The sequence below is a fragment of the Podarcis gaigeae genome, assembly GCF_964106915.1.
Source record: "Podarcis gaigeae genome assembly, chromosome: 3".
NCBI lineage: Eukaryota > Metazoa > Chordata > Lepidosauria > Squamata > Lacertidae > Podarcis > Podarcis gaigeae.
The window spans coordinates 92,771,298-92,793,819 of record NC_139680.1 but is presented as its reverse complement, the minus strand read 5'-3'; positions in this window follow the sequence as shown (position 1 = coordinate 92,793,819).

Sequence of the window (22,522 nt, the reverse complement as noted above, 5' to 3'; positions counted from 1 at the left end):
TATTATCTAGAAACATATCATCCTTATTTTCCCCTTTTTTCCTCCCTCCCTTCCCTCCCCCCACAGAACCCCCCACCCCCGACTTCCCTCAGTTCCATTCTTTGATTTCTCTAAAAATGCTGTTTTCTGCATGTTACACAGTTGTATAGATCCTCAAACCATGTAAGTAATAATTATCAATAAAAAGTTTGTGAATGTTTATACGAATATAGTACTTTAAATAAGAAACGGACTTAGGAAGGTGGGGGGGGGGAATGCACTGAGAAGTGTGAAATGTTTAACATAAACATGCCCCACAAGGAAATCAGGATGAATGCAAGATAAATGCTGATGTATTTATTTATTAACCTTCACCTAGATTTTGGAACACCCTGCCTATTGGGACTTTCACTGTACTCTTTTCAGCACCTGCCAAAAACTTTTTGCTTAGGCAAGCCTACCCAGAGGTTCAGAAGGCTGATGCGAGTTTTAATCTGTTTTTAGTTCGCTGTTGATCGCAACCTTTCCAAAGTTTTAAATTATTGCTGTCATTTGTTCTTAGAGACAATTTTATTGCTTTATCATTTTTGTGTGTGAACTTCTTTGAGGTTTTCTTTACAATCAAGCGATCTATACCTTTTATGAAATAAATACATTTATATCCCACCCTTCCTCCTAAAGGAGCCCAAGGCAAACAACAAGTGATAAAACAATTTATTAAAAAAACCCTTGAAAGCACCTCAAAAAGAATTCCAATACAGATGCAGACTGGGGAAGATCTCGACTTAAAAGGCTTGTTGGAAGAAGAAGAAGAAGAAGAAGAAGAAGAGGAAGAAGAAGAAGAAGGGGAGTTTGGATTTTATATCCCGCTTTATCACTACCTGAAGGAGTCTCAAAGCGGCTAACAATCTCCTTTGCCTTCCTCCCCCACAACAAACACTCTGTGAGGTGAGTGGGGCTGAGAGACTTCAGAGAAGTGTGACTAGCCCAAGGTCACCCAGCAGCTGCATGTGGAGGAGCGGGGAAGCGAACCCGGTTCCCCAGATTACGAGTCTACCGCTCTTAACCACTACACCACACTGGCTCTCGAAGAAGGTCTTCAACAGGTACTGAGCCGACCACAGAGATGGCACCTGGCTAATGTTTAAGGGGAAGGAATTCCAATGGGACGGGCAGGATGCTGATGAGTGTGCACTGGGGGAAAGAGGGCTGACTCAGGAGAGGGGGGCAGTTGTTTGTGGGCACTTCTTGCAAGCAGGGGCAGCTTTAGAGCTGGAGGGTGGAGTACAGGATGGGTTGGAAGAAGAGGAGAAAGAGGTCAGGCAAGTGAGGGCCCAGGTGCTTCCCCACCTTCTCCCAGAACCAGGAGGGGATTGAAAAGGGATGAGCAGAGGAAGTTTCCATGCGGGCGCAATTTCTGGTTACGTGCATGCATCCCATCTGGTGAAGGTATATAAACTGGTGGAGGGGGAGTGGCCCCCTGTTGCTGCAACTGCTCCATAAAGCACAGACCTGGGGATAGCTGCCTAGATGCTAGATTGGTTTGCATAGATATCCAGAGCTGTAGAAGCAACGATGAACAACGTTATCTTTGACAATAAATAGTTGACTATCTGCTGTGTGCATTCCTTTGCCTGGCATGCACCCTTGACAGGTTACGAGCTAACCTTTGCATAAGCTTTGTGCAAGCAAATCAATGATGGAGGCTCAACAAAAAGGTAGCTTGGGGGAGGCCATTATAATCAAATAGCCCCAAGCCATACAAAGCAACAACTACGCTTAGGGATTCTTTCAGATTACTAGTTAATTGAGAAGTCATCTTAATTTATTTGTACCACATTTGCATGGAGGGAGGTTATGCAGCCTCACTGCTGATCAAGCATTCATTCTGAGTCATCTGTGCAGAGGCTATCCTTTATTTGTTATTTATTAGATTTCTTACTTCTTACTTTTTGCCAGAAAATCCCAAGGTGGTTTACAGTACAGAACCTATACAGTTATAAAACAGTTGCAACCATATAACAGAAAAGTGTAAAAGCTCCCAATTCAAGGAAATAAAAAAAAATACTTAACTAAAAGTAGAAACAATCAGGATATTTGAAATTGAAATGCTCACTGAGGTCACTTGGATAATGTTGTGGCACATTCTAGTGAGGCAATTAGCAACCCAACTGAGCAATAGATATGGCCTCTGCAAACTGGCCAGTCGCATCACCAGTAGCTCGGTTCTGGAACAGGACAGGTGGCTGTCCTGCCCCTTTAACATAAATCCTGGCTATGCTCATGGATTAGAGCCAGCACCCAACTCTCCCCTGCTTTTTTCCTAACACACCAAATCTTATACCCAGTAGTATGTCCTGGTGGTTGGCATGTGAGAGATGGCAAAGATCCCTGAGATTGGCAAATGTCAGAGTGAATATAAAATAGGTCTTTAATCAGTGCCTAAAGGTCAGTAATGAGGAGGACACCTGCATTTCCCCAGGGAGGGAGTTCCAAAGTCTGGGTGCCACTACTGAGAAGGTCTTGTTTCATGTAAGCTAGCTGCTACATTATAAGGCTACAGAAGCGGGACTTAGTGGAGAATTCAAACATGGGAAAATTAACCCCCTCTTTTTTGCAACAAACAGAGTCCTCGCCCCTTTAAGATGAACAAGGCAGAAAAGAAATAAGCCTTCATTTTTGGGAATTCCAGGTAATGAACAAATAAAAAGACCATGTGGAAGTCTTCAGTGGGCAACACTTAAAAACAGCTCAGATGTTAGGATTACACTGTGTGACAGCCTTCCATTAATCTGGGAAATGTAGTGATTTCAGCAAGGGGGCTTATCATATTTTTCAAAGGTCAAATGAATCACCTTTAAACTCATGAAAAGGTAAACAAACTGATGCCTATGTGTAACTTTTTGGAGTTTACGAGAGATTCTGGTGCTCAGAATACAGAGAACCCCCATAAATCCTGCTTTCACACAAAGCGTCCAACTCCTCTGGGATCTGCACTCCCATTCAGGGCAATTTCCCCTGGAAGTATTATTAGGAAATATTAAATCACGTCAAAGTGTAAGCCCCTGTAGGTACCATACTTTTACAAGAGACTATTTCCTGCTAGCAAAACGTTACCATGTTTAGTCGAGAGGGAGGGATCTGGAGACATCTGCAGAGTGCCAATTGAGACTGCATAAACAAAGTTTATGTGCATTGTATAGGAAGAATTAACCACACAAAATTACAGCCTACATTATTTTAGTGCCTGTCATGTCCAGGTTTGGTACAATCACTGCATTAAAAGTTGCTTAAAGGTAATTGAAACTCCTCTTTCAGTGAATTATTAAACTGTGTATATATATATATATGCAACTCATTTAAATACATGCCATCCTATAAATGACTAAACCGTGCAAGGATATAAATGTCTTTTAAAGAGCATTTGAGCAAAGTGCTTAAATTATAGGCTATTATTCCTACATCCATGCCATAATGAGACCCTGTCGGGTGTAAAAAAAAAAAAGGAGACTGCCTTTAAAATGGTGCTTGCAGTTATACTTCATGGCATTACATGGAAACAGCTTTACAACCAAGGACCTTTAACAAAATGAAAAATGAATCAGTAATTTTGCTGGTGGAACACTATCCTAAGGTGTGCCCTTTCTCAGCTATATATTCCAGACCTCCCTATGGGACTATTCAGGGTTAATTATTTTTACTGATGGGCACCTCTCTAAGGCAGCTTGAACTTCAACTCCACTAGGATGAGCAGTCACAAGACTAGATGCTTGGCTGGAAGTAATCTGAATTCTTCAGACATCCCAAGTGGGAGCTGACCTTGGCCTAAGTGGATGTCTAGAAGACATTAATGTGAGGAGAATTTTAACTCTATTCCAGCTAAGATCATAAAAGTAAGGACACAGATAACTGCCTAGAAGATCAGGGCAAGCTATCTGCATTGCTTGTGTGAGAACCCATTCTTCTGCTGGGATTGGTTCAATACCTTGGAGGGTCTTTTTAAAGACAGAAATGTGGGATATCTTATTTTTTCATATATAAATATTACAAAACCCATGAAACAGCATGAGTGAAACCAAATATGCACACATGAAAATACCCAGAGCTTTTAGCTGATGCAATCAGATGAACGGAGAAAAGGAAATGGAACTGAAAACAACTCTTGTGGATTTTGTACATGTTTATATTCAACCACACATTAATCTGGAACTGTGGTTTGTGTGGGGTTTTTAAAAAAGAACTATCCAAGAATGGAAGCACTGTAGTTGCTCCGTTGAATACCAAAAGTCATGTTACCTGTTTTTTTCCATAACCACCTGCCTCATTCCCCACCACACAGCACCACTCCCTAACCTCTCCTCTCCTCTTTTCCCATTCCTAGATTATATGCTCTGTGCACAGACACTATGCCACACTGATGCTTTGTAGGATGTATAGAACACTGTTAAAGAGCATCAGTATGGTCACTGCAATTCAGAGATGGCTTTCATCACAGGCTATAGCCTGCTCACTTCTTCATTCTTCATAACCAATTCACCAATTCTGGGTTTCAGGTAGCCTTGTCTCCTCCTTCCATCTGATAGAGACCTGAACATTGTAAGCTTGGGGAGCCCAGATTGTTCTGCAGAGAGTCTTCTTATGCACTAGTTATTTTCGTTTATAGCCTGCTCATCCTCCCAAAGGAGCCCGGGGTGGCAAACAACAAGTGGTAAAACAATCAAAACATTTTCAAAACTATTCCATTGCAGATAAAGACTGGGAAAGATCTCAATTTAAAAGGCTTTTTGAAAGAGAAAGTTTTTCAGTAGGCCTCCAAAAGCAGAAGAAATGCTGCCTGCCTAACATTCAAGGGGAAGAAGTTCCCTACATTCTGTGGAGAGGACTCCTTAATACAATGATATCTGCAGGGAGCTTCATTAACTATGAACCCCAAAATTCGGGACCCACTCCAAACCTCTGCCAAAGCGAAAACCCCGTGTTTTGCAGTGCCCCCTGCAACTGAGTAATAAATACATCAACCTTGGGGTTCATTGTCAACCGCCAAAGATCTCCAGGAGGCCTTTACCTGCAGAGAGCAGTGAATGATTGGGTATATAAAGGGTGAAACGAATTTCTCAGGTATCCTGGTTCCAAGCTGTATAGGATTATGTACACCAAAAGCATCACCTTGAACCTAACAATCACCTTGAACATAGCCCAGTAGCTAATTGGCAGCCTGTAGACCTGTATCTGTACAGCTCCTAAGATTGTCACTAGATGGACATCACTAGCTGAATGATGTATCACTTTCTATTAAAAGAAAGCCTGAGGTCCAGTTCATAGGCATCCACACCATCCCTTCTGTTTCCACTGTTCAGGCTGTGAGTGCCACTGTCTACGTCACCAAAATGGCACCATCCTTTTTGGTGGAGCACAAGAGGATGGTATCAGCAGGCTTGGAGAAATCAGGTGGATCACATCCACACCATACATTTAAAGCACATGGCTTCCCCCAAGGAACTCTGGGAACTGTAGTTTATTCCTTGCAAAGCTACAATTCCCAGCACCCTCCACAAACTACAGTTCACAGGATTCTTTGGAGGAAGGCCTGTGTTTTAAAGGGGCATTAAATGTGCTTTCAGCATATTGTGTGGCGGTGACAATGGTTTGCAGAATTAAAAAAGAATATATTGAGGAAGAAGAAAACCTGAAGAGGAATGAGATACTCCCGAACAGCCCAATGTGCTTATTGGTCACAGAATATTGATTGTTTGGTGGGGTAGGGAAGGAAAATCAGGATGGGATGAGGCATGAAGAGGCTGAAATCTTGAACAAGAGCATTGAAAACAACATTTTGTTGCAGATCCCACATGCTGTAAGTACAATTTAAAAGTCAGATGGTTTCATTTTTAACGCGTGCCCCCCCTTCCCACCCCATTTTTATGTGTGTTTTTTTCTCTTTTAGGTCTGGGATTTGTCCAAAGCAGAGTGGAAAGACCACCAAGTCGGTCTCATCAGCAGAGCACTAATTGTAGTCATTTATTATAGTCACTTATCTGATAACAAGCCTGTTATCTGTGATAGTTTTACAGGGTTGAAATCCACCAGGCTTTTGCACCAATGTATAAACATGGTACCTTGGGGGCAAAGTGTCTGTTACTTACTGTCAACACTTGGCTGTCGGAGAAAGGCCAATCGACAGCTTATATGAAGTAACAATGATTTTAATAAGCCCCAGTGAAAGCCGCAGCATAAACAAGGCATCAGGGGTGTTTGCCTTGTTGGGCCTCTTAAGCAAATACAGGTGACTGAGAAGTACAAACAACACTGGATTAGAGCTTATGGGGTGCGGGACATCAAGCAACAGCACCCATGAAGCACTGTCTTTCATGGGGCAGTGAGAGTTTGATAAACCCTAATGGCTTAGGGACGCGGGTGGTGCTGTGGGTTAAACCACAGAGCCTAGGACATGCCGATCAGAAGGTCGGCGGTTCGAATCCCCACGATGGGGTGAGCTCCTGTTGCTCAGTCCCTGCTCTTGCCAACCTAGCGGTTCGAAAGCACATCAAAGTGCAAGTAGCTCTGGTTCGCCAGAAGCGGCTTAGTCATGCTGGCCACATGACCCGGAAGCTGTACGCCGGCTCCCTCGGCCAATAAAGCAAGATGAGCACCGCAACCCCAGAGTCATCCGCGCCTGGACCTAATGGGTCAGGGGTCCCTTTACCTTTAATGGCTTGGGAGGGGACAACTCAGCTAAAACTTAAAGGCAGCATGGACTAAGAAAACGCCACCCACCCATATCTGTATGTAGGAAATGGCTTTTTGTCACAATGACAATGTTCTACTGCTACAGTTGCTGGGAAATGGGTAGAGAGCTGTTGCATTCAGTTCCTGCTCACATACCTCCAACAGGATGCTGGATGAGGTGAGCCCTTGGCCTGATCCAGCAGTTTCTTCTGGGTTGCATTTGTCTCCCCTCACCAGCCTGAGTTCACCCCCCTGAGTTGATACACATACTCTGTTGGGATGCATCCAAGGGAACAAGCCCCCCAGCTGGCTCAGGCCCACCGGCTGATAGCTAGGTGATCTCTAGTCCTTGGCTCAGCATCAAACAGTGACCCGCAGCTTCAGAAACCTTCAGAAGCTGGAGCACGCTCTAATCAGCAGAGTAAATAACTCTTTGCAACAGAAGAGCAGAGAGAGGCTGTGTAAAGCGTATTTACAAGCAGTTTATTCAGGACAAAGGAAAAAGCATGACTTCCCCCTTCTGTGTCCAAGCAAGCAGCATAAGCAAAAGCTATACACAAGCGGAAGTTCCCAGCAAGCTGTGCTGGACTGTAAACAGGCATGTGACACACAACAGTCATGCCTGTTTCTTTTAAGGTGGACTGGAATATCCTAACATACCCGCCCCTCAGGGTGCCAGTTGTCTTAGAATCATATAACTGTAGAGTTGGAAGGGACCACAAATCATTTAGTCGCACATCCTTCAAGAGCCACAGCTAAATAATTGCTGAGAGACCATCCAACCTCTGTTTAAAAGCCTCCAACGAAGGAGAGTCCTCTGTCTTCTGAGGTAGTCTGTTCCACTGCCAAACAGTTCAGACCAGGGGGACCTCTACCTCCCCAACCATTCCACAATCTTCCTCCCTTCCTCCCTTGCAGGTTTCCATGGCTTTTGTTTTTTTTTTAAACCTATTGTTGATGGCAGCAGCCTTGTCAGCAGCCAGACTCATTTTCTGTTTCTCCCTGGCTGCTCTGGCAGGTATGGGACCTGGTATTTGGGAGCCCATCCAATGTTATCCTCGCCCCCACTGCTCTTATCAAGCCCTGAAGACTAGGCCACAGAATGACACAAGCAGAAAGTCAAGGCGCTGCAAATGGTTATCTACTGCTAGATGATTCAGGCTGTGTGGGAAGGTTAGTCAGGTTTACCTGGGCCAAAAATTCCTCCTAAACCCAAATCATATGAGTCAATGAAAGCTTAAGTATGAGCAAACTCTATCAACTGGTCCAGGCCGGTGTTGTGGGTTGGCATCATTGGGCAGGTGCCGATAGTCTGAGTCCTTAGGAGGGACTCCCACCAACCTCACCACCAATGTGAAGTCTCCTCTTCAGCAGCTGGGGTCTGGTACTCCTCTCAGTGCTGGAAGGCTGCCAGTTTTCCTTTGCTGGGCTCTGTCTGTGGGTCTGGAGCAATGCTATGGCCCAAGATGCATTGGGAGGTGGCTGGTGATAGCAGAAGTGCCAGCATTTTTTGCTGCTGCTACGCCTATGTACTGCCCTCGCCACTGGAGCAACAGCTATGATAAGAACATAAGGAGAGCTCTGCTGGATCAGTGGCCAACCAGATGCCTGTGGAAAGCCTGCAAATAGTCTTGACCTGGTAGGAGGCAGTTTCCTGTGTTAAAGCTGAGTAGCACATGGACCAGAAATGTTTCTTATAAATATTTGAGTTGAGAGACTGTCTAGGGAAACTGCTTTATTAATTCCCCAGAATTATGTGGAAGGTTGTTCATGTTCTGACCGTGAAAGAATAGTTGTTCAAAGCTCCGGGAAAAAGAAAAAGAAGCAAAGTGGGCTGATATTGTTCACTGAAGAAATGGGCTGCACATTACAGTCGTCTTGGTGGAAAAGTAGATTTAATCCATTCGTTGTTGGAATAGTACTTAAAATACTTGACTGACAGGGAAGACGTTTGCTTTTGTAGAGTGCATTGTAATTTTATTTGCAATAATACAGAAAACAGGTGATTGTTGTATTGTGAGGTTTTATAAAAGTGATATTTATGTTTCCAGATATTTACGATGATTATTATGGGATATTTTACGATTAGCATTATGTGATCACCATTGCTGATGCAACTCAAGTGGTACACCACACCATCCAGCCCTAATGGAAATAGCTATCATCTTGCTGTACTATGATGGGAATGAGAGAGGGGAAAATAAGAAGCCCAGCCAGCTTAGGGCAGTGGCAGCATCAATGGCCTGAGATAACTCAGTTTGCATTTCTATATTTTGTGCCATTTGTCCCCCCACCCCAATATTTTAAAACTACCTTGGATGCCTTGGGAGAAAGGTCATATCTAAATGCAATTGGCTGTGGATCCTGCTCGTCTTTATGGTTGAAAATCGACACCCACACTTACATTCACTCTACACTTTCTAGGCACAGTTCTGGCCTTTCTAGGTCAGTGTGATTTTTTGGGGGTGGTGGTGGTCTTGGCAACTTCCCTGGGAAAATGTGCAATTTACTGCTGAATTGGAACAAAGAGCAATACACAGAAAACCCGACTGCCATTCACTTGAGTAAGCAACTTCTGCTTTTATAACATTATTACACCTGCAAAAGAAACAATCCTAAGAAACTTACCACATGATATCAACGTGGGCCTTGATACTGTGATCTATTACGTAGATGAATCAGTGTATCTAAATATGTGTTGCAAATTGCAATGCATTCCCTTTTCTTGTACTGATACTTGCCTTTCTAGGATAATCCATAAATTATCAGATGAAGATCATGTTTCCATATGGAGCCATTTTACAAAGAACGCTGATCAGCTGGCTGTCTTTTTGCAGCTGCAGATGGAAGAGAAATTTAAAAGCCCAGTTTAATGGCCTGGAGGGGGTTTGCTCTGGAAATATTGTGGTTTGCAACTGGATTGATTAAATGTTTAAAAGCCTGCTTTCCTTTTGACTGCATTTCTACAGACTTTTCTTTTCTGAAGTTTGATAACTGTGATCTCTCCCCCCCCCCCCAGTCTGCATAAGCTCACACAAAGTTCCAGCCAAGCATATAAAAGGTCCAAATCTTACATCTAGTTTCATGAGTGGAATGTGATGCTCTTGCGCAGAATTAGATGCAGGATTGAAGCCAAATATTTTAGGATGAAAATAGAGAAAAAATCCATTTGCCTTTTCTATTTTTCATGTGTACTAAGGAGGATTGGAAGGCATTTGAGTGAGGGGAGAGAGAGCGAGCGAGCGAGAGAGAGAGAGAGAGAGAGAGAGAGAGAGAGAGAGAGCAGTGGAAGCAATAATCTTGAGCTAAACAAGGTGATGTGTGTGAGGAATAACACGTGGGGAAAGGTTTTGTGGCTCCAGGTAATATAGAAGGACAAGTGGAACAGGCATTTAGGGATGGCTGGGGGATTCAATTCAGTTCACACTTAAATGAGAACCTGCCTAGTTTGATTTTTCTGAAATAATACACAGACTGAAAAAGAGCTATGCCACTTGGGTCTAGGATATCTTAAGGATCACCTGTGTGCTTGTGGTCTATGACTACTTGACTACTGTGATCATCCAGAGCAGCACAGTTGGTTGTACCCTATGCTGGAGGTTCAACAGGCTTCTGAAAAAAGCCAGGAATTTAGGGTAACTAATCCCATGCTGTGGAATACTCTTCTTGCAGAGATTTGACAGACATCCTTGCTGTTAACTTCCAGACACCTCTTGACATTTTTTAGGCTGGCAGTCCTTTAGGCCATTGTTTAATTTGTTCTTCAAGATGAACTTGCATATTTTGCTATGCACTACACTACCTTGATGTTTTATATCATCAAGGTAGTGGGCAGTACATACATTTTTTTAAATAAAAAAATAAACACCAAACGATGGTGCCTCCATCTCATAATCTCCCACATGTGGCATCCACATGGGTTAGTCTGTGGCACCCAGTGCTTATATAAGTTCGATGAAAGGCAATGCTTTGGCTTTGAACTGTTGCCCCAAGTGTGGCAGTCGCATTTGGACAACGCTTGTCCATATTGGGCATCTACTCTGTGTAGGCAAACTCTCTAATGCCTGGACAAACTGGTGCAAGTGCCTCTGCAATAAACAAAATGATACGAGTTGGAGGAATGAGCAGATGCTACGTTTGATATGGAAGAGCTTTTGCATCTGGAAATAATTTTGGGGGGCTATGGCTCCTGCCGATAGTGTCCCAAAAATGACTAACGACTTGCTTTATTCATCCTCAGTTGTATTCTTTGAATAGCAGGAAGAGGCATTAAGATAAAGAGGATGATCACCATTAAAAACAACAACTTGGAGTTCCCTCTATAGAATGCTTTGTCTAATCATGTAGCCGCTGAAGATTCCTTAAGCAGAGAAGTGTAAATGTGAATGAATTGCTTACCTGTGCTGTTGCTTAGCTGCTTGTAGAGGTACTTGATTTATATTGATGCCAGTCTTAAGAAGTGTGCCTTAAGATCCACATCAGTGTTTCTTTTCACTGAGAACAAGCATGCCAAATTTCATGCTGAAAACACCGTGTACATAAAGTCTGGGAGAACCTTCTGTTAACTGTTTTTTAACTGATGTGAAGCGGATATTACTGTTTGTAAGTAACACTGACAAGGGTAATACCGTAATAAAAATGAAAGAAATATCTTCAACAGTCCTTAAATGTTGTGGCACACATTTCCGTGTTAATGGAGGCAAGGTTCCATTAATTAACTTGTTAGCTGTTAGCCTGTCAGAGAGCTCATTAATGTCTTGTATGCTTTGTTAATTTAATTGTCAACTTCACTTTATGTTACAGATGACTTGAGAACAGGCGAATTCAAGGAAAGACAGCCTGTGAATAAGGCTGATGGGCTGTGCTAATGGAAATTGTTGAGAAAGAGCTTTGAAACAGTTGAACATTCGATCAGTATTTTAACTGAGTGTGGATCCACTTTGTTATCTTTCCTCCCCCATGAAAGAGACAAAGCGGATCCTTAGGAACCTGCCATCTCCCCCTTTGGGATAATGTTTAACCCTTATTGAACGCCAGGGTCAGGGACTCTTTGGCCCTCCAGACGTTGCTGGAATACAACTCCCATCATCCCTGAGCACTGACCATGTTGCCTGAGGCCGTTGGGTGTTGGAGTCCAATAACACCTGGAGGGCTATAGGTTCCCCATCCCTGTTGGAGACAAGTGACTCAGAGGGTTAGCCATGTTTGTGGGGCCAATCATGGAAGTCTAGTGTCAATGTGAGGAATGCCCATTTACATTAAAATAATAATAATGCCCAGATTCTTTTTTGATGCCTTAAAACTATTCCCAGTTTTGCTTTTAAAAAATAAAAGAATACTCCTTCAGAAATTAAAAAAAAACCCAGTTACACATAAAGAGCAGAAAGCTTCACAGGTCAGACTAAAATCCATTAAAAATATTCATAAGGAAACTCTTTGTTTCTTTGATTGAGATATTAAGTGCTACATTCTGCACCTATTATTCATCCTGGGCAACTCACACAAAGCCATTGTTTAAACAGTTTCATTAAAATAACACTGATGGTCAAATCATTTGATGTATATGACAGAGTAACTGAAACTCTCTCTTTAGCCCCCTCTCTTGTAAATCTCTAGGAAGTAGCGAGACAAATCGAAAGGGTGATTATTTGCTTAGCTTAGCCAGGAGGCAACTGTCCGAACCTGTTCATTTGGAAGGCAGAGAAACAGAAAGTAATCAAGGCTTCATTTCCAGATCATTGTCCCTGCAACTTTTGTCAAGTTCCTTTTGCTTAAAATATAAAACAAATAAATATAAAATATAAAAATAATTGCTAATAACAGCCAAGCGCTTGCATAGGACTTTGACTAAAATGTTAGTCCTGCCTTGGGAACATGGAAGGTTTTCTGTAGTTTTGCAGCATCCAACCTTCTAGCCCTTCATGATGTCTCTACATAACAACATAAGAAGATCCCTGCTGGATCACATCAAATGTCCATCTAGTCCCGCATCCTATTCACACTGGGGCTGACCATGGGAAGCCCACTAGCCACCTCTGCTCCACCTAGGGATGGGTGAATCTGTCAAGTTTCAGTTTCTCTCTGTTTCAGTGTTCTAGGCACCACAATTTAAGAAGGATGTTGACAAGCTGGAACATGTGCGGAGCAGGGCGACCAAGATGATCAAGGGTTTGGAAACCAAGCCTTATGAGGAACGGTTGAGGGAGCTGGATATGTTTAGCCTGGAGAAGAGAAGACTGGAAGATGATACAATACCCATATTCAAATATCTGAAGAGCTGTCACATGGATGATGGAGCAAGTTAATTTTCTGCTGCTCCAGAACCAACCCCAGAACCCTAACTTAACCAATCGATTCAAATTACAAGAATGGAGATTATGACTAAACATTCTTAAGAACTTACATCAGTTTCTAATGACCTCATGAAAATTCACCAGAATTTTAGTGTGAATTTCTCCTAATATACACTTTTTTTTTTGTATGCAGTTTTGCTTAATATACATGTTCTTGCAAAGGAAAGTAATATTGTCTTACAGAATGCATTTTAAATGTTATTATCACTAATCCATGTGTTTGATGCACACTTTGATGCATTCTTGTACATATCACTTGGATGAAGAACTGCACTGCAAAATTCACCAAAGTGTCAATTTTGAAGGATAGCTGTGTTTCAGTTCGCATAATGTTTCAGAATGTATGAATTAGATAGATTCCCTTATACATGTAAACTGAATTGAATTTATTCTCCATCCCTGGCACCACCAGGGTGTTTCTGCCTCAAAGTCCTATCCTGACAGCATCATTACCCAGGGGGACTCATCCCTTTGTCTTCTGACTTTTCTTGGTTCTTAAAGGGCTTATAGGTTGCTGTTTCATCCCTTGCTCAAGTCTGCTTGCAAAAACACATAATAATAATAATAATAATAATAATAATAATAATAATAATAATTTTTAAAATATTTTTATTATTTATACCCCGCCCATCTGGCTGGATTTCCCCAGCCACTCTGGGCGTCTCCCAACAAAGGCTAAAAACAGAATAAAACTTTAAACATTTAAAACTTCCCTAAACAGGGCTGCCTTCAGATGTCTTCTAAAAGTCAGATAGTTGTTTATTTTCTTGACATCTGATGGGAGGGCATTCCACAGGGCGAGCGCCACTACCAGGAAGGCCCCCTGCCTGGTACCCTGTAACCTCACTTCTTGCAGTGAGGGAATCGCCAGAAGGCCCTTGGAGCTGGACCTCAGTGTCTGGGCAGAATGATGAGGGTGGAGATGCTCCTTCAGGTATACTGGGCCAAATTATGGATGCTGTTAAAGAATTTGAGGGAAAAAGCATTTAGACTTGAATTGAAGGAGTGCTAACACACCAGTGCTAAGATGCAAGTTTTCATTCTAAAATTCAAGTTCAAATTCCGAAAGCTCACCCATTTTTGAATTTGTGTAGAACTTAATTTCCACATTGATCTTGAAAGCCAGAGAAAGCCGTTGTAAACCACAAACGCTGTCCACACACATGTAAGCGTGTGTTCGTGCGTGTGCGCACACACAGAGAGCACCTTGAAACAATTCTAGCTTCTCCTTTGAACTCATATTAAGTTAAGCCTGCATAAATAGTGTCAAAGGGGAACACACCCAGAACTCTCTGGGAGATCATGATAAACACTCCTGATGTTTTGCAGATGGACTCATCATCTGTGCATTTCACAATAAAATTTTACGAAGCATTTAGACATCCAGTTGGTTGTATTCACTGGGAGATGGTTCTCTCTCCCTCCCCTTAGCAATCTGCTGTGTAGTTGCTGCATTGGGTTGTGCATCTCTCTCCCAATTCCCTAAGTGTTTTCCCCTCTATTACATACAACAGATCTCTGAAGTTATCATGCTTTCATCTACAGGCTGAGCTCAAAATGAAACAAGTTCCTTCCCAGTGAACAACATTATCATTTCCAGAACTCCGTCAGGTGCTTCCAGAGAGTTGTTCCAAAATTACATTCCATGCTCCGTGAGAAATGCTTCCTTAGTGCCAAATTGCAACCATTTATTTAGTTATTAAATTTATATCCCACTCTTCCTCCCAAAAGGAGCCCAGGCTGGCAAACACTTCGGTAAAAAACAGACAATCAAAACTAAAAAATCAACACAAGCCAGGCACATTTATATGCATTCATTTTCCCATCTTTAAACCCTTTATTAAATCTAATCAGCACAGCCATGGTTTGTAGCATTTCAAAACATAACAATTTGTAATCAAATAAGTAGCATGTGTGGGCCAGATTGCAAAACTACATTTAACATGTAAATGTGTATATTTAAATTCCAGGGCTTGCTTCTTCTGGAAGAAGGCCCTTGAAATTTGCTGGACTCCAACTCCCATCAACCCCAGCCAATATGGCCAATGGTCAAGGATGATGGGAGTTGTGATCCAGTAACATTACTTTAAACCCAAGTCCCTGACTAACCCACAGGCAATCCCTTCCTCCTTTTTCTCAGACACGACCCCTTTCAACTGTAAATTGTCCATCTCCAAATTAAATTCAATCCCCCCTCTTTTCTGACTGACAGATCTCACTGGTTGTTGGGTTGGACCCAAGGCCTATCTGTCACAACTGCTGCAAACTAGTTAATGTTGTGGAGAAGGCCCTTAGTAGGAAAAGACCCACTGTTTTTATTTCATTACATGATAATGTTACGAAGGTGCCAAAAAGCTTTCAGCTGGCCCTGAGTCAGAGGCTCAGGTGCATCAACTTGGGGGGAAAGGCAGCAGGGTGGGGGCAGGGCAAGAGCATGTCAAACTCTTTCATTGGGTATATTTACCAGACGCCTGACTAGCCACATGGCCATGTCCCAAGTAAAGTAAGGTTGTAATTCTACTCCTGAAAGTCAGACCTAATGAAATCAACTGGATTACTTGTGAGTAGACACACATAATATTGCACAGTAAGACATTCTTTGGGGTGTTTGTATCCTCCAAGCAGAGTTTCTTAGGAATGTTCAGAGAAGAAATAACAGTGAAGTGCTTGAAGTCAAAATGCCTTTTCATTAATGGCCCGGTAGGTATCCAAAGTAACTCCATTTAAGTCAAAGCAATTAAATAACTATAAATCTGCTGTGAAAGTCCTTTCTGTGCAGTGATCTTAAAACGAGCTTTTAAAAAATGTTTTCACTAGGAAGTTATGCCATATTGAGCTAAGAATAGAAGTGTGTACAATATGTTCCCTAAAAATATTTCTCTCTCTCCTACTCCTCACCAAGAGAACAGAGTATAGAAGTGGCTCAGTTGTAATAATATATCTGTTGGGAAACCCAGTTTGGCTTAACTGGGTTAATCAAGAGCATAGTAACGGTGGTGTGCTCCTCCCGAAGAGTAGTGCTGAAAAGCCGTGTGGAATGTTCTCCCTGCGGTGGGAGCCTGCCTGGCCTCCACAAGAGGCAGTGATGGCTACCAGCTTGGGTTAGTCAAATTCCTGGAGAGTGAGACTATCAACAGCTCCTATCTCCTACATTCACTGCTAGAGGCAGTATACGTCTGAAGACTATTTACTGTGAATCGCAGGTGAGCTTAGTGCTGTTGCGCTGAGGCTCTTCTTTGGGCATCTGATTGGTCACTTTGAGAGCAGAGAGTTGGACTAGGGGGGACTTGGGCCTGTCTCCAATGGAGCTCTTATTATTTCCTGAAGTCTGGATTGTCTTCATTGGTCATCATCTGGTCACTTGGAAGTCTGTTTCTGCTAAAGTCATCTAAGCTATTCATTCAAGCGAGGAGTGTAAGGAAATATCAAACAGGAAATAGATTCCGGTCTCCAACCTCTCATGAATATGGGAGTTGCCAAAGAAAGATGATAAAGGTTACTGGACAAGGATGACAGGAAGTAGCAGTTAAATCTGGAGCAACATTGGCTGCTGACAAGGAGAGTTCTATTGCAGTAAAAGTCCAAGTCCATTAATGGGAAGAATCAAATTCAATGGCCAGAATAAATGGTGAAATCCAGTTTGCAGTCTGACCACATTCCCTGCCTCCCATATGCAAAATTTGAAACATTATGGCAGGACTGAGGGAAAAATGGGGTCTATGCTATGTTACATTCACATCGCTATCAAAGGGGAGGGGAAATAGAACAAATCTATTGGGGCCTTGTGCAATTAAAGGTAGTTTGGGTTACACCTAAAGCACCTGACTTTGGCCCATAATCCTGAGAACTGTAGTCTACTCCTCACAGAGCTACAAATTCTGGCACCTTAACAAACTACATTTCCCATGATTCTTTGGAAGAGGTCATGAGGTTCCTGAGGGCAGAGGGGAGGGGCACAAGGAGCTCAGTGTGGTGATGCCACGGAGCTGGCGTGGCAACAGGAACAGCAGGTTGGCTCTGTCAACACACCAGAATGCCCTCAATTATCTGCAGTTGGTTGAGGGTGCTGAGAGTTGTTAGGAGACCGCTCACGGAGCAAAAATTCCCAGAGTTCCTGACACAGCAAATGCTTATTGCTGCATCCAGGGGCTGATTCATTATGGGGTGGAAAAGGTAGCCTTCACTCCTCCTTGCCATCCCCACCTTCTTCATGGGAAATGGAAAGGTCTTCACCCGAAGGTAGGAGACGGATCTGGGTGGCGGCAGGAACTCCATTACTTTCAGTTGTGTCAGTTTCATTTCAAGACTTGAAAAATACCCTCCCACCCACCCCCTCCCTCTTCCCATTTGCTGTGCGGATGGTTTATCTCACGCTGGAGCGGTGTCTGAAGAAACACTCGGTGGAGCGCCTCTGCTTATCACTGCTTTTACATGGCATCTCTAAGCAAATGTTTAGCCCTACTTGACTCGGGACGAGTGCTGTATTGATTATTAGCTTGAAGGAAACATCTGGCTTTCATTACAAATGGTAGCAGACCAGAGAGGGGTGCTGTACTGGGCGGTGCGGTCACTTAAGAGCCATCAGGGCTAGCTATAAAGAAAATTTAACATATCCTGTAATTACAGACTGCCAAGCACAAAGGGACCTGCAGATCTGATTTCAGAACAGAAGAAAATGTTTATTGTATCTGCTCCACACATTTATTTACTCAGTAGTAGCTGGGCTTTTGAAATATTGCCTGTGGAAGAGCTTAGTCCTCCTTCTGCTTATGAGAACTTCCTTGTTTAAGTCAGGAAACTTGAGTCGGGCTGCTGGTCAGGATGGCCTGCTTAATGCTTTTTCAAGGTTTCACGACTGTTGGTGGATGTGCTCTCAAACTGAAATGGCAATTTTTGCCTTTGGTCTGTCTGCAAAGCTGGGCTAAATAGGCCATTTCCTGATCCAGCAGGTTCCTCTTATGTTGCTATAGTTTGGAAACTATGGCCTTTGCTCCCACAAGATGTAGTGATGGCCACCAACTTGGAGGTCTTTAAAAGAGCGTTAGACAAATTTATGGAAGATAGGGCTTTCATTGGCTACTAGGGATGGAGGAGGAGAAATTCGATTCAGTTCATATTTAAAGGCAACCTACCCAATTTGTGCTTTCTGAAACTAGATGTGAAGCCAAATGTCCCTCTTTTGAAATCCACACTGGCAAATTTTGCAGTGCAATTCTCCAGACAAGTAATTCTACAAAAATGCATATACAGTGGAACCTCGGCTGTCAAATGTAATCTGTTCTGGAGGACTGTTCAACTTCTGAAACATTCGACAACGAAGGCGCAATTGTCGGTCAGCAAACTGTCGAGGCGTGTTCGAAAACGGAAGCATTCACTTCCGGGTTGTCGGTGTTTGGGTTCCAAATTGTTTGGCTTTCGAAGCGTTCAACAACTGAGGTTCCACTGTACTTGAGAAACTAGCATTACAAATGCATTATATAAGGGGAAATTGCTTTGCAAAATATGCGTATATTAGGTGAAATCTGCACTAAAATGCTGTTGACTTTTCACAAGGACTTAAAAAGAAAATCACAAGCGGATGACGAAATGTGGAGCTCTGAACTGGATTGGAAAAACTGAGAAACTGAGAGAAACCAAAGCTGACTTATTCTCCCATCCCTATTGGCTACTATCTATGATGGATGTATACTGCCTCTGAATACCAGTTGATGGGAACCACTAGTGGGTTGTTGCACTCAGGTCCTGAGTAAGCCACTCTGAGAACAAGATGCTGGACCAAATGGGTCTTTGGCTTCAGGGCTCTTCTGATGTTCTGTAAATATCAGAACTATGAAATGTTGCATTTAAAACAAGTGGGTTATCATGAGTGGCACTGTATATCTGCATCTTGCTTTCCCACTTAGGAGCTCAAGGCTGGGTATATTATCATCTGGATAGGCTTGGCTAAACAAGAATGTTTTTAGCAGGTGCTGCAAAGGCACCTCCTTGATCTCAACAGGCAATTGTTATCAAACCATTTAAAATAATGAATTTTATATTGCTGTAATCCACCTTAGGGGGACCTTACAGTGAAGGATAAGCAAGAAATCAATTAAATAATATCAACTGCCCTGAGAGGTAAGCCAGGCTAAGTTAATACATGAACATAAGTGGCAGTTCTTGCCTATAGACTGTGTGGGATGGATGCAGTGAATCAGGCCCAGAAAAGCCTGTTGGCATCCCTGGCTGGTCTTACAGAAATCATTTTCTGTGTGTGCCTCAGAACATTTCATGGCAATTTCTCCCAGGTAGGAACCTCTAAATTTGCCTTGAAATGTTGCTTTAGGTGGAAATTGAGTGTCAATTCTAGTCTTAGGTTTTATTGACTCTGCTCAGAGTGGAGTATTTATCTGCCAACCTCAGACACCCAGGGCATCCAGAGTTATGGCTTCTCCACACTTCTGCTTGTCCGATGTCCAGTAAAGCATGGGTCTGAGAAGTTTCCCTTGGAAAACTCTTTAGCACTAAATCGGAACAAACGGCAATTTGTGAAAAACCCCAATTTCCATTTGTTCCGAATCACTGCCAAACCATGGGTTTTCCCAAGGGGAAAGAAGTGGGAGCAAACAGAAGTGTGGACAATTCGTTAAATGATACAGCACAGCTCAGCTAGAAAGCTGCAGTTTTCTGTGGGTTCCAAGTGACCCTGGCAACATTCTGTGAGTCTTACAAATGCTCATTTTGCTTTTCTTTTAAATGCCTTGGTATGGAATGTCCAAACATACCTGAGATTTTAATTCAGGTGAAATTGGGTGGTAATTCTCCATCAGAGGAAAATTGTGGGAGTAGACTAGGGATTCTTCCCCCCTACTTACTTATTAGGTGATGGGGATTTAGCTCAGTGGTAGAGCACATGTGTCACAGGTTCAATCCCCGGTGCCTCCAGGTATAGCTGGGTGAGACCTTTGTCTGAAAGCCTGGAGAGCCCATGAGGATGATTAGGGAGGCAGGAGAGGATATATTATTTAATAATATCCTTCCAAACTTGCGCTAGCAAGTTCCACATTCTAGCAGAGTTCCAAACATCCCCATTTTAGATTACGCAGTGATCAGCTAGTTGCTGACTCATCTGAGTCTTACTATTAAAGATTCCGTCCTGGTAAAATCCCTTGCCTTTCCCTCTTAAAAAGAATGAACACAAGAATGTACCTCGGGTTAAGAACTTTGCTTCAGGATGAGAACAGAAATTGTGCTCCGGCAGCGCGGTGGCAGCAGGAGGGCCCATTAGCTAAAGTGGTGCTTCAGGTTAAGAACAGTTTCAGGTTAAGAATGGACCTCTGGAACGAATTAAGTACTTAACCAGAGGTACCACTGTACTTGACTGCAGTTTTACATCCCACAGAGCCCGTTCCAGACAGCATAGACAGTGCTGAGACAGAGGGACCAACAGTCAAACTCAGCATGAGGAAGCTTCTTACGTTGTCTCATTTAAAAGCAATATTCATTTTGCATCCTTAATATTAGTTTCTATTTTTCTCACTTGCCAGCAGTCCCTTGAAATCCAGTTGCTCCAAACAAAACAATCGTGTTATTTCACCGCAGACTGTCAATTTCATGGGCTGCTGATACATTTATTAGGTGTGTAATTTGCTGTGTTTAGGACGCTGCGGGGAAACAGCACAACTTGTCTTTCTTCATTTGTATAACTTAGATAGTTATCTGCCCACTAAAAATATTTTACTATTGTAAAGCAAATTATGGAGGTGAGTAGGAGGGAAATCTTCCCTAGCAGACTTCTCATTGGGTTGAATAATACATTTTGTCTATGAGATCTTTGTATCAAAAATCTATTTATTTGCAGATTGTCTTTCTGACGATAGGACAGGGAAGCAGTTTAGATAATCTAGTCTAGCAAGCACCTTCTGCCCACAACTCAACCCCATCCTGCTAGGACCTACCTTAGGCTCCTCCATTTCTAACCCCCCAAAGCTCCTCCCACTTCTCCAGTAAGTGGCAGGAAGCAGAATGTTAAACTTCTTGCTGATAATATTCTTGTACTGTTCAGCAATTCCCTTCAGGCAATTCTAGTACTTAACTGAGCATTGAACTGAGTTCTGTAAACATGCTGGCTTTGAAATTATGGTAAATCAGAGATATTATGCATGACTATCCTGTGGCTTGAACAAACTCAGTTGAGGTCCTTGCTGGGTCAATCTCTGTCCTTTGGTAGCTCGAGCTACTTGGGTGTAAACATTGCTAGAGATTTGTGTCAGTTGCAACCCTTCATAGCCTCACCGGGAAATGCAAGGTTCCAGCCTCCTAACCTCCAACTTTACCTTGATGCAAGTCAGCTGAAACCACCATGCCTGGGTCCGGCAGCTGGTTATAGATTAAAAATTAACTAAACAGGACAGAAATGCTCGAGAAGAAATCCACACAACTAAACTCTCACAGACATGCTTCCAATTTATTATATATGCAAATACAAGGGATAGAAAGCTTCAGCCATCTGCTGACAAGATCAAGTTTTGGAGCAATTCCCTGTTCCCTGTTGCAAGGCTTCATCTCCCTGTAACCCCAAATTTGACATTTTCTCATGTATACTTACTAAGCTGTGAACTTACTGTTTTTTTTAATTGTTCTATATCTGTTGCTGTAAAAAAAGCAATAAAGATTTAATTTTTACTACTACTACAGCATGGGAAGGTGGGGGAGGGAAGTATTTGGGTGTGCTATTTAAATTCAGAGTAAGGGTGTGACCCTGTACACTCGGACTGAGCAAGTCCTTTGCATTGCTGTCCTTCCTAAACAAGGAGATGACGTTAATGAACTGCTGCTATCACCAAGAATGCCATGTCTACCAAAAAAAGAGAGGCTTTGCTCCACTGTGGTCTTCAAGCCTGACTGGACCAACAAATTAAGTGGCATGACTCCTACACACATGAGCTTGTTCTAACTAAGTGGCAAATGACAGACAAGCCAGCTTGGACAAGAGCATTCATCTTATTCACCAAGAGCAACGGCCTACCACTATCCTTCATGACAAAGCCTGTAAATTGAAGGGTGTGCGCACTGCTGACTATCTCTCTCCCTGTGTGAGGCCTAGATAGGAAAACAGGAACAGGCGAAGACGATCCCCTCTGACAGGGAAAAGTTGTGAACATTCCAGGCCTACATTTTAACAGGGTGAACCTTGCTCTTGTCAACACCCAAGCAACCTAATAATGTTGGAGCCCTGGGGGAGGGGGGTGGGTACGGATTTCGTCCCATTATCACTATGTGTGAGGGGGCTTATCAGCTCACAAGGTAAATGAAACACACACTGAAGCCTGCAGATAAAAAACCTGGAGTGAGGATTGCAATGGATAATTTCGTGAAGGAAAACCAGTTTTTTTTTTTTTAAAAAAAGGGTAAAAAAGAGAGAAAGATACAGGCTGCATACATACTGTCCATTTAAAACACCCAGCTGAACAGGGGTTGCTAAC